The sequence below is a fragment of the Montipora capricornis genome, chromosome 6 (genome assembly GCF_036669925.1).
Source record: "Montipora capricornis isolate CH-2021 chromosome 6, ASM3666992v2, whole genome shotgun sequence".
Classification (NCBI taxonomy): Eukaryota; Metazoa; Cnidaria; class Anthozoa; order Scleractinia; family Acroporidae; genus Montipora; species Montipora capricornis.
Window position 1 is genome coordinate 3,811,637 of NC_090888.1, and position 10,000 is coordinate 3,821,636.

At 41.2% G+C, this 10,000-nt stretch overlaps 1 pseudogene; it reads right to left on the reverse strand.

The window, feature by feature from the left end:
- Positions 1 to 4,348: 4,348 nt before the first annotated feature.
- Positions 4,349 to 10,000, reverse strand: part of LOC138053119 (organic cation/carnitine transporter 2-like) — a 12,858-nt pseudogene continuing 7,206 nt past the window's right edge.

Below are 10,000 nucleotides of genomic sequence, written 5' to 3' on the forward strand. Positions count from 1 at the left end.
TCGACTGACCCTATTCCGAAATAAGAATACGTGGATTTATGATTTAAAAAGGTGTGTCTGGCGCTTTTGAAGCAACAAGGATAATAAAGATATGTTTAAAATATAATTTTAGCAGGTATTTGATAATTTCAATTCTCCGTATTCTCCGTAAAAAAGAAGGTTTCCTAAGTAATGTTTAAAAAACGATCAGCAGTGTTTTATCGGCTTGTTTTTTAAACCCGATAAAACACGTGCTGCGAGTTTTTTGAAGGGCTTCAAAAACATTCCACAAAATGCGTATTCCTCGGGAGTCCGAACACAGGTTCAAATTGTGAGGGGAAGATATCAGCACACAAGAAAAACAAGTGGAGCTTATAAAAAGTATGGTAATTTTAAAAGCACGTTTTTTTCCTTCAGTGCTTATTCTTTGTTGCCAGTGGTTAAAGGAGGTTGGTTAAACATGTTGCGTAAGAGAAAGTTCGGAGAATTGAAAAATCAACACTATATGTCACAAAATGGTCTTTTAATATTTTTGCACAGTGGCAAAATGCAAGGCTGAAGAAATAAGCAGCGAACGAAGAAGGAAGGTTCGGCGTGGAACAGGACAAAATCCAAAGTCTGGATACGAACATCGATAACATGACGGCAGAGTCGTTGAATAGACCATATTCGTATTCTCAGTATTGGACTGGAACTAGCTTGCAATGGAGGCTAATGCGGGGGAATATATTAAAAAGTATTTGCATTTGAAAAAATTCCCCGCATTAGCCTCCATTGCAAGCTAGTTGCAGTCCAATACCGAGAATACGAATATGGTCTATTATTAAAATTTCGATGAAAATGATTTGGACTATTCCATAAAGATTACTAGTGATATTTATATAAAGATCGTTTCGTTTGAGAATAAGCGATAATTACATTGTTTGCACATGCAGCCCGGCACTCCCCTGGGACAGAAATCAAAGCCGCCACCGGGCTTTTCAGAATGATCATAGATTACCAGGTATAAAGGTTCATTGAAGTTCTATCGATCTTTTTATAGGCTTTTAGCTGCATGAATTATTAATGAGTTTTTGAACCTCTTTTCCATGTATTCCTATTCCGAAATACGATCAATAGAACGCATCCTTAGGGCTGGTTTTTCTATTCACAATTCTGGAATGAGAACGGTCAGAATGTAAAATTTGCGCGCGTTTTTCTATTCCGCATTCCTATTTCGGAATGGACAGAACGCCATTCCATCCATTCTGCTCCCAGGGGAAGAATGCTGCGAATGAAAATCCAAGATGGCGGACGGCGAGATGAGCGCTGCGGATTCAAATACGTCTCTACCGGAGAAATCAAAGGTATTCTGTGGTAAGCTTGTGGAGTAAGATACTGCGTCAAGGAGGTGATATAGTGAAATTATCAAGCCTATAGAGCGGTTACAAATGCAGTGTAATACATTATATTGAGCGTCTTTCATTGGTAGCCGAATATGAGCATTTTTAACGACCATTTAACGAATGCATGAACGCGCCTGCCGCCTTAACGACCATTTAACGAATGTATGAATGCGCCTGCCGAACTTGAGACGATCAGAAATCGATTACAAATTTTCCATTGTTTACGCCTGACAGCCTGATTGGCCAACCATCCCGATAGCTCTCCACGAGTTAAAAATCAGGTTAGACCTTTGGAAACAATGAAACATTGCCTCTAATTTCATTGTACCAAAAGTACGAGGTTTTTTCAGTGATGTTTCGTACAAGAAAATATGCGGGAACAACATTGTCTGCATGGCCTGTGATTCGAGGGGTGTGTCTCCTCTCATTGTAAATAAGACTGCCAAAACATTCGGCAAATCCAAAACAGTCTCCATATTTTCTTCCTCGTCTTTATTTACAAGGAAAGTTGCTGCGATAACGGCTGCAATGCAATGCGGCAGCCTCTTCGTCGGCCGCCATATTTGTTACGCAATGTTTACTCCTGCCAGCTGGGGCCCGTTTCTCGAAAGTCCCGAAAACTTTTCGGGTCCGAAAAGCCACGTGTGAAACTGCCGACCGCTTATTTTGGAAGGCCGATCTTTTAACATGTTTTCAAACTAAGTAAAAGAAACATGTCAGTAAAGTTTGACAACTTAAATCCTCTCCGTTCTTGAGATACAAAGGGAATTGTGACACCCGAAAATGGCCCGTAAAGTTTCGGGATTTTCGAGAAACGGGCCCCAGAACCGCGCATCTCGAAGGGCGTTTCTTTTATGCAGACAATCTGAATTATTCCCAGCATTCCGTACCAACCATTCTTATCCCAGAATTGTGAATAAAAAAACGCGCCCTCAGTTTTCGGGTTTTTTCGTTCACTTGTGAGTTGAATAAAGAAAACACAAATTAATGCAATTCCTCCAATAATGTAATATGCCATCAATGGAATACGCCGATTCACTCTGCAAAGTTAAAATGGAAAAGGCATTAATGACTGTTGTACAAGCCAAAAAGCTCAAAATGACAAGAAAGGAAATGACAGGTACAGTATATCAAAGCTCATTCCAACTGATTCATTTATTTCAACGAGTAAAGCTAGTACGGTAAGTGGGAGAGCTGGTAATTAAAAGGAAAAGAAATAACAGCAAAATGCAAATAGTTTCTAGGTCCGTATTTATGTTAAGTGGCCATTTAAAACGTCATGGACGTCATGTATAAATAAGGAAAACAAGGCAGATGCGTTAAACGACAAACAAATTCAACGTTTAAAGTGAAATTTGTCCCTTCCACGCACCCATGGAACGTTCCCTGCTAACAGAGGTCTGTTTTCTTTTGCTTTCACTTGGCTGACGAGCACGGAAAGGAGATCTCTTCCATGTGTCCAAACTCACTGTGTTGAGCATGCGCAACGGTTACTTAGCGACCGAATCTTCTCGTGATACTTCATGTTGTGCGGGCTCACTTAACAACACGGAAATTATGTACTGTAAAGGAGTGGGCAGGACACAGCGGGCTCAAGTTACAGTCAGCAAACATATCATGGGGCATGCGGTTTGAAGAGTGCTGTCCAAGGTTGTGGACGGAGGTTGGATCGAAGTGAGTTTCGACTCATGGCAGAAGTCTCTTTCTCTTACTCGTCAGTCCAGCGAACGGAAAAATTTTTGCTAAAAACAAAACTCACTGAGCAATTTGGGACTCCCCTCCCTTGAGGGAGACTTATTATACTCGTCACCAGGCGTCCAGAGTTCAGCGCCATTTTGAATTGGGCACTTCGTGAGTACCACGCTTTCTGGCCGCCATTTTAGCAGGTTAACTTACAAGTTTTACGGAGTCTGGTGGCTCCGCGTTGCTGCCTGGAGATGCTTCAGTGGATTCATGGTTTAGAGAAATTCCTATTGCACGAACCTGGCGTGTTTATTTAGCGACTGGATTTGATTTTCGTGGAAAAAATCGTGCTTGTTTTGGGTCGATCGGAGTCCCGACGCTGGCTTCCGTCTCCTACCTTGTCACTACATTATGAAGGAAGGTGAACGGGGACCATTTTCCCCGAAACTTTGTGTACGTATTAAAGACAACAACAGCTCACCACATGGTAAGTTTTATCGATTTTTATTACCATTTTCTAGCAAATTTTCAGACCTAAACCTCGCCTCATATGTTCTCTATATTTTAATACCTACGTGACGCACACAGTGAGCCTGGGTTACCTGTGGCTCAACTCGATTCTCACGATGGCCGCACACAATGAGGAATTTGCCTCTCGAGGCGAAAAATATCAAACATGTTTGATTTTTTCCTCACGGCCTCGCGAGGCCAATTTCTCACCAAAAGTTCCCCGCACACGGTGAGAAAACGGCTGAGCAAACCGCCTCGCGAGGCAGTTTGCTCAGCTCTTTCCTCACCGTGTGCGACGGGCTTAAAAGGTGCGACGAGCACCCCGTCCTTTTTTTATGGGGGTACCCCCCCCCATTCCCCCGGGTGTAAGCCCTGTTGTCGCTCACTGTTTAAAGTCAACTGGGAGCTAATATTTTTTCGAGTTTGTAATAAACGAGTTTGTTACTTTCTTTCTTTCACGTCACAAAATTAAAATCTCAACACCGTTTAAAACTTGTACTCTGACACTTGCTCGATTTTGGGTCAAATCATTAAAAGTAGGCAAATTTTTGGAGAGGCAGCTGAACTGCGCAGAATACCCGACTACCTCTTTGCATATGAGTGGCGTGTATTGTTATATGCCTCGTTCTTCGAACGATGCTGCTGCTGCAAGGACACAGACCATAGTACGTGGCTTTGCAGTTACTCCGAGACAAAGGAAAAGAGAGATTTATCTAAAAAAAAAACATTTGAGGGTAGCTCAGTTCACTTAACTTACCAGGACCACAATAAGTGTGATTTTTATCAAGTATTTAGTACAGTAAATAATGACTGAACAAATGCCACAAGTAATAAGTTTTCTTTCTCTCTTCTTCTCTTCCTTCTCTTTACATCGCTGCAAGCGTTCCCTCGGGATATTCGTACCCATTCGCCTTCGCCATTCGACGCGAAATGTTTTCGGCCTCTTTGACCCTCCCTCTGGCCGACAACCATCGCGAAGACTCTGGAATGATCCTATAGACAACAAGATGCTTCCGTGAAGCATACACTGGGTTGCCTGTGGCACATGTTACAGGAAATCAGAAGGCACAACTGCTTTTCACCACAAGTTTAAGCGTACCCTCTGAGCATCTGACAGCTACAATAGTTCGCTGAAATTAATCCCTAGGGGTTCGGCGGGGTTAGTATCTGGATGGGAGCCCCTCAAAACAGAAGCATTGGACCGAAAATTCTATTTTAATGCTAACAAATGCGGACCAAGCAAGGAACTGATTTTGTTAACTTGCTTTATGCGAAACAAATATTGATGCAAAAGTAAATAAATAGTGGTACAAAGTTTTTGGGAAGAGCAAAAGGAAGCTTTCTGGACGGTCGATCGAGAATAAAATATTTTGCCATCAGCAACAACATTTATGACACGAAAACAACATTAATTTTTAACCCCGAATATAAAAAGTTACGATCACCGACAAACATTCTGGCAAATTTTTGCTATTGTACTTTTGGGTGCACAAGTAAAAGCGCAAAATCGAAAGTTACATCGGATTCAGAGGGCGCCGTGATGAAGTTACCGCAGTGTGTTTACTCGCGAAACAGTGTCAAATCATCATTTGACACAGATACCGGGTTTTTGTTTTTGTAAGTTTTTTTTTCTTTCAAGTGTTATAAAGTTTGACAAGAAATGTGCGAATTCAACACAAAGATCACAATCGCCCAATTCTTCAGGTTGACAGTCAAAACTTTACTCTCCAAGACGAGGTTATTTATCGCCAGGTAATTCCATCCTTTTGGGGATAGCAGCTACTTTATTATTAATCAGTGACAGATTTTTTTTGCCGATTTTGGGGGGTCATTTTGTTGAAACTCAAGCAAGCTTCCAACAGACCTGTTTATTTTCGTTACACTATAGATCGTTTTCACTGTCACGCAATAAAAAAATAAATCGAAAACCATCCACTGGAAAAAGTCAAGAATTCGTGATGTTGTAGAAGATAAATGAAGACGACACTTCTCCAAGTTTTAGGCCTGTGCGTTTCCTCAAACTTCAGATATTCGTCGAAATGTTTCGCAGAAATTTACAGAGCCCAGTATGAAAACGCCATGTTGGTGCACATCTTTTGTGCATCAATATGGCGGCCGGAAAATAGTGTCAACACCTGTTACTTACTTTGGCTATCTAGGCGAGTGATCATCTCTACTGAACAGGCAGCTATTTACCTAAGCACTTTTCCTAATGCTTTAAATTCTAAAAAGGCTCAAAACCATGAGATAAATATACATTTCTCAATAAACTTGATTGTCGCCTCGTGTCACGCACCGCCATAACTCAGAAATTCAAAATGCTCTGGTTTCCAAACGAAGCACGCTATTGAGCTTTAAATTGCAAATGGATACAAATTTACCGCCTCTTATGCCTGATGAGGATAAGACCTTTCGTGGCTCTTTAGTTTTGGATTTTAGAAAATGATGACGTCACGTGAAAACAATCTATACCACAAAAATGCTCCCGTATCACATTTCAACACACGTATGCAAATTTGTTAAGCTCGAAAATTACACAACATGATATTAAAGTTCACAAAGGTTGGAAATATCTCGGCAAAATCCTTTTCCAGCGAAAAATTAATCGAAACAAACAACAACTTCTATTTCAATTGCGTGCGTGCAAACAAGAGATGCAATTAAATAAATTTTTGACAGTTCACATCAAAACCCTTTTCCACTCGGAACGCTGACCGTAAATAATGATGCACAAAAGCGACAACAACTTTCATTCAAATAATTCTTCACTGTCACATTTCCAAATATTTTACACCTTTGCAGAGTTGAGTACAAAATACCGGTAAATGTAAATTGTCAGACAACTAAGATGCGACTTGAGTAAACATTGTGATGCATTCTTGAAGGCGTTCGATTCCTTCAATGTTAATTTGTTAAATCGTAGTTAGTAACTATGGTTAAATCCATAAAAAAATTGCTATTTGATTTCCGTGTTTTATATAATACCAAGTTAGTAAAATATTAGAAACAAAGCTCACTTGATATCCAAAGGCGAAAAATGAAATTGTTGTCGAAGACCATTACTCGTCTCTTCAAATCCAGATATTTATTTTTCAGCGCTGTCTTGCTCATCCAATTGACGATCCATTCTTGAGCTCCATGAGGGTATATTTTGTTTAAAGATCCACTAAAACGCCATTCACGTCAATGACCTATTAGTGAAATTTCCAATTGTTATACCGGAAGACTGTGCAGAGTTGAGAGCAGGTAAATAAAAATTTGACAAATAGCGAGACAACTGAGATAACAGATCCACTATATGGATTCCTTCTCTGTCTTTGTTGAACCCATACTGAGTTACCAGAGAACTGTTCATTTGGTTCGAGTGTTGTACAAAACACCACACTTGGCAAATTTTTAGGAAGACAGCTCACTTTGATTACAGCTCGACGGGCGACAGATTGTTGTCGAAGTCCATTACTCGTCGCTTCTAACATTCGACCGCCCGTCTTGTTCAGTATCCAATTCGCTTGCTATTATTGAGCTTCATAAGGGTACATTTTGTTCAAAGATCCACTAAAACGCCATTCGCGTTACATGACTTTCGACGCCATTGCCGGTTAAGTTAATCTTTCTACTGTGTCCACCAGAGAAATCTACGCATTTCCCACTACCCTCTCGATCCTAAGAAAATACGCGTAGAAGGCTCTATGCACAAAGACACCACTTAGCAGGGGAGTGACAGGCAAAACTTTTACCGACACGGAAAAAAAAAAGAAAACGAAAAATAAAAAAACGACGGAATTAAAGACAGATTCCGACTGGGTTTGCGGCAACCCAGTAATAACGCAAATTTAAGGATCTTGGACTGACGCCTATGGAACTGGCATGTTAATTGATACAATATTTATTAAATCAGATTCGAAGATCATAGTTTTTTACTTCGTTTTGTTACACTTCAAAAAAAGCTTTCGCCAAAACTAGAGGAACGTATAAACATAAAAACCAAAAAGGAACGTTCCAATTGAAGTCTTAAGGCGTAAAAGTCGCTTTGGATCAAGCAAGGTTGACGACGACGGCATCGACATCGTTTTTTTTGGGAGCTAAAGGAACGACAACGGCGACGGCAACAAGAACATCACACATTTGCATAATTGGTGGGCAAAAACAATAGGGGAAGCCTTCGGCTCGATTTCCAACACTCACTGAAACAATCCAGCCTAGAGATGCTTCTTTCGGACGTTTTTTCTAGAAGGCGACACAAAACATGATTTGACTTAAAAACACGCCAGCTCGACGGACATAGAAGAGTAAGTTTGCTAGCAGCCTAACAGCGTAGTGGTAAAGCGCTGAACTATTCTTGATATTCAATACAGGAGCGCTGAACTCCTCTTAAGCGCGATGATTTTAATTAAGACGATTCCAAGTTTCGGATTGTGCGAGTGATCACTCTCACTCCCAAGGGAAATAATTAATTCTGTAAGGAAATTGACTGCGAGTAGTCACTAATTTCGGCGATGGATTATGAGGCGAGCAAAACACATGCGCGCGCGCGAATTGCAAGTAGACGCGACGCAAGGGGAGCTCGAATTTTCGGCGCTTCCGTCACGTCGCGTCTCTTCGCGCGCGTTCGTATATATATTCCCCCCCCCCCCCCCCCCCCCGCACAATCCCACGCCGAGATTAGGGACTACTCACAGTCTAGTAAAGAAATAAATAATATTCATTTATTTATTTTATTTTATTTGGTTCGTTCAACCGCCGTGAATTTGTCAGTTCGAGAAAGTTCGGGTACAAGGGCCCTTATTTCATAGCGAACTTTGCGAGACTTATTCTGACATGATTTTGCTAATAGTCAGTGTACTGCATTCTCTTACCAATAATACACAATACACGGCAGATTCAGCAGGGTTTTTACCAAGCTGAAAGGTTGCCAGCCACCAATGAAGTACGCAATCAAAGCTTGCACAACAATACCTACCCGGTAGGCCACGTGGGACAAACAGTTTGCCCAACGTCTCCACTGAGGAGTCGCTATTTCAGTCATGAGAAGAAACCCAGCGATCAAGCATCCTGTAAATGACATGAAAAATGCTTATCTCCAACCTCCTTCCCATGGTCTCGCTTCTCTGCCTTCTTGAAAAGACAGACCCTGGGAAAGAGGCCGGGTAATCTCTCGTCTGCATTTGCCATTCAATTTCCGACGCTATTTTCTACAACGAGCAAGATTGCCCAAAACGAAGATAACTTGGAGCCCATTGAAGTCTTAATTGACGGAAAAGAAAACGCTTCCTTTATTATTTGCAGGTTGACAATTGAGACAATTGATGTATAGAATATTATAGAATCTTTATCAGCTGCAGCTCATCAAGGGGTAATTCGTTGAGTCAACCCTTTCATGAGTAAATGTATTTTTAGGAACAGGTTTTTTCCCGCGAAAAGTATCATATTTCCCTTGAGGGTGAGATAGCTCTGTTTTGATTAGCTTTTACAACAGTGGGAGTGCTGAATCTCCCGAGGAAGGCGCTCTATAAGTAAATCAACTCTGGAAATGGTTGATTCCTAAGCCAAATATGGTAAATAGAGGCCCCACTTGATGAGCTACTGATATTAGAGAACAGACTGCGAGTGGGAGTAGTCTCTTATTTCGGCGTGCGAGAGAGGAGTGGGAGAATTCCTATCGCGACGCGCGTCTTCCGAATTCCTCCCGCGCGTGTTTTTCTACCGAGCTCCCAACTCGCTCTCCGAAATTAGAGGCAATTCGCAGTCTAACTGGCGAACATATGAAATGATACATATTTCCAGGTTGAAATGAAGGTATATATATTGATTCTAAAAAAGGGGGTTAAAATAGTTCTAAAAAACATTTAAAAACTAAATTTTCGGCCGCCTTCTGCGACCTTCTTCAGAGAAAATATACTAGAAAGTTACGGCATGCAAGTATATAGAAAATGATGTCATTGTTCGTTGCTCCTAAGGGAGGAAACCAGTGCCGCGTAAACCCTGGGGAATGGTGTTCTTTCGTTAACAGAGTTTTTGTCGAGGAACGAATGCAACGACTCTAGTAAAAGCCTTTCGTTCTTGGTTTTTACGCCTGTTTCCAAAATGCTTGCATAATTTGGGTGCATATCGTGGCCAGGGGTTTACCGCAGAGCTGATATTCCATTAGTTCCAGGTTTGTGCTCAGCCCCCCGAGACTCTCCAACATATGTAAAAGGGCACGTTCTGCAACTCACTTTGCATACAATTTCTTTCAAATGTTCTTTTTTCGACCGGTCTTTAGGTTTTTTGAAAACATGACCCAATGTTTTTAGTGGCAGGAACGCTGTCCTAATGTTTTCGTGGCTTAAAATCCGTGTAATGCGCTCTGACACACCTTTAATGTATGGAATTGATGCATATGCTTTTGGGATCTCCCGGGACTTTGGTTTTGCGTTGTTCGATTGATCGACCGACTTGATGAA